The sequence below is a fragment of the Heteronotia binoei genome, chromosome 21 (genome assembly GCF_032191835.1).
Source record: "Heteronotia binoei isolate CCM8104 ecotype False Entrance Well chromosome 21, APGP_CSIRO_Hbin_v1, whole genome shotgun sequence".
Taxonomy (NCBI): Eukaryota; Metazoa; Chordata; class Lepidosauria; order Squamata; family Gekkonidae; genus Heteronotia; species Heteronotia binoei.
Genome location: NC_083243.1, coordinates 167,781,820 through 167,785,376, shown reverse-complemented (window position 1 = coordinate 167,785,376; position 3,557 = coordinate 167,781,820).

Here is a 3,557-nt window from a genome sequence, read left to right as displayed (position 1 = left end):
TCTGTAGGCACTTTGCTTTCTGATCTAGGAAGTGCCGTCTGTCTAACCGCAGGGTTATTCATTTAGGAATTCTGCTGTTAATTTATTGGTTGTTCAAGTGTTATATAGTTTGATTCTAGGACAGGATTTAATATTATACAATAGAAAGAGGTTTCTCTCCACCCCCACCCCCAGTATAACCTAATGAGAACCTTGGTTTTATAAAAGTCTTATATAGTAGTCTTTCTAGTAGAGAATTGTATCAGTAGACAAGTCTTCCTTGGGGAGAAAGTTCCAAAGGTTGGGTGCCCTAGCTGAAAAGGCTGTCTTCTAGGTTGCTATCTGCCTAATTTGGAGGCATCCAAAGCTGGGCTTTGGAAGATGACCTCAGTGGTCAGGTGGTTTCATAGCGGATTTAGGCAGTCCTTCAGGTAAGTTAAGAGCCCCATGGCGCAGAGTGTTAAAGCTGCAGTACTGCAGTCCTAAGCTCTACTCACGACCTGAGTTCGATCCCTGGTGGAAGCTGGGTTTTCGGGTAGCTGGCTCCAGGTTGACTCAGCCTTCCATCCTTCTGAGGTCGGTAAAACAAGTACCCAGCTTGCTGGGGGGAAAGCGTAGATGACGGGAAGGCAATGGCAAACCACCTCGTAAAAAGTCTGTTGTGAAAGTAACATCACCCCAGAGTTGGAAACGACTGGTGCTTGCACAGGGACCTTTCCTTTCAGGTAACCTGGTTCCAAGCCATATAGAGTTTTAAAGGTCAACTGCAGTACTTTGATTATGCCTTGAAACTGACTGGAAACCAGTGAGGATGATCCATAACTGGAGAGATATGGTGCTTATGACCAGTTCCAGTCAACATCCTGGCTGTTGCATTGTGCACCAGTTGAAATTTTCTGAACGCTTTTCAAGAGCAGCCCCCATGTGCAGTATGTTTGTAATCTAGTTTAGATGTAAACAGGACACACATCACAGTGATTGGATCTTTTTCTGGCCAGAAAAGGCTGCAACTGGTTAACCAGTCCAGCTGGTAAAAGGCAGTCCTGGCCACAGCTGCCACCTGTTCATCTAGCAGGAGACCTGGATCCAAAAGTACCCTGAACTGTTCTTTTAGAGGGGAGAGGGGTAAACCCATCCAGAATGAGTGACAATGTAAATCCCAGATCAGATCTGCTCACCAGTCATACTTCTGCCTGGTTGGGTTAACTTTCAGTTTATTAGTCCATATCCGCTTCAAAGGTGTTTCCAGGCACTGGTTCAGGATTTCTACAGCCTCCCTGTGATCAGCTGGCAGTGCGAGGTAGAAATGAATATCATCCACACATTGGTGACAATCCAACCTAGATTTCCATGGGACTTCACCCAGCTATTTCATGTAGATGCTGAAGAGCATAGGGTTCAAGATGGAGCACCACTTTTTGAAATTATCCTTCAGTTGAAACTGGGACCACCACAACATTATGCTTCCCAGTCCAGAAGGATGCTATGATCAATTGTGTCAAAGCTACAGAGAAGTCCATGAGAATCAACAGACTTGCTCTCGTTCTGTCCATGTCTTGGTGCAGGTCATCCATCAGTGTGACAAAGGCTGTTTAGTCCTGTACACAGACCTGAAACTGTTTGGGTTCTTTCCAATCCAATCTGCTTCATACAGGAATACATAAACTTGGCCAGCTACTCCCCGTTGAGTCACCTTGCTCAAGAATGGAATGTCTGAGATTTGTCTATTATTGAAATCTCCTGGGTCCAGGACAGGGTTTTGTAGTAGTAAATACACCATATCCTGAATTCACACACCTTTTATATACCAGAAAATGCCTCTGATTTTAAATGTCAATACCATATTTTCAGATTATTCCAAATGGACACCCTTGTTACAACAGGAATATTTAAAGTTGACCAGCTACTCCCTGTTCAGTCACTTTTCTGAAGAAATGGAACAGCTGAGATTTGTCTATGGTTTTTAAAATCTGCTGGGTCCAGAGCAGGCTATTTTAGTATTGAATACATTATAGCCTGTGGAAGAAATCACATACGTGTATACCAAAAAGTGCCACTGATGTTTTAACAAAGTGGCGTATTTTCAGAGTATTCCAGATAGGCACCCTTGTTATAACAGGAGTCCAGTGGTATCTTTTAAGATTGTCAAAAGTGTTCCAGAATAATGTTTCTTAGTCCAGGCTCAACTAAACATCCTGATGGGGGGGGGGGGGGGGGCGGTGAGTGTGTAGAAACCTCTCCGAACTGATTTGAATGTTAACATCTGAAAAAGCTGAGTGCAAGTTCAAAGGATATTAAAGGATTTTATCTTGATGGGCTAGTGTTTTTGTTTATAACTTTACTGTAATCAAGGCTGAAAGTTCCAGCATTTGCCTTGTAAGTGACTCACATATTTCATTTGCTCTTCTGTGTATTGTTAGTATTACTGATTACATCTGATCCAATGATATGGGTGCAAGGACCCTCCCATTATGGAAACAGTTCATGTAGGTCACATGACTCCAATAACTCCTCATACTGGTCAGGTGACCCATGAAGAGGAGGAATGGGGCGGGGGAGAGAATCACCCTGTCTTCTCAGCACAGCTATGCTGTTGGCAAAGGGAGGAGAAGGCAATTTTGCCCCATCATGACATCTCTCTGACCCATGAGTCCTGGGGTCAAAAAGAACTGGTTGAGTGCAGGGAAACAAGATATCTGCATCTGTAAGAACCTTCCACTGATGGTTCCAGCCCATTAGAAGAAGATATTGGATTTCTATCCCGCCCTCCACTCCGAAGAGTCTCAGAGCGGCTCACAATCTCCTTTACCTTCTTCCCCCACAACAGACAACCTGTGAGGTGGGTGGGGCTGGAGAGGGCTCTCACAGCAGCTGCCCTTTCAAGGACAACCTCTGCCAGAGCTATGGCTGACCCAAGGCCATGCTAGCAGGTGCAAGTGGAGGAGTGGGGAATCAAACCCGGTTCTCCCAGATAAGAGTCCGCACACTTAACCACTACACCAAACTGGCTCTCCATCATTGTTTCTTAGAAGTTCAGTTGAGCAAAGAGTTTTCTGCAAACAGGTATGACTTTTGCCCATTTTCATTCCTTTCTTATAAACATGCCCACTCAGTTGCTGGGAATCAGGTATTTTCAAAATACTTGGCTGGAAATGGTCTTGGATGCTTATTGCTTCAGTAACCATACATATAGCATGTAGTGGTTATCATGCCAGATTAGGATCTGGGAAGTCCAGGTCTGAATCATTCTGCTATGGAAGCTGGCAGGGTCATCTTGGGACAGTTGCGTACTCTCAGCCTAACCTACCTCAAAGGGATGCTGTGAGGATCAAATAAAGGAGAGGACAATGATGTAGGTCACTTTGGGTCTCCCACTGGGGGAAAAGGCTGGATATAAATAAAAAATCAGTGATTCCCACAAGGTTTACATTGCACAGGTATATTTTTTTGAAACAGCCCAATGACAATTTTGAAATAATAGTAAAGTGTTCTGCTATTTTTCAAGTGTAGCTGGGTAGCACTTTGAAATATAGGTTGTCTTCCACTGTCCTTGTGCATGTTTTAAAGCTACATTTTTT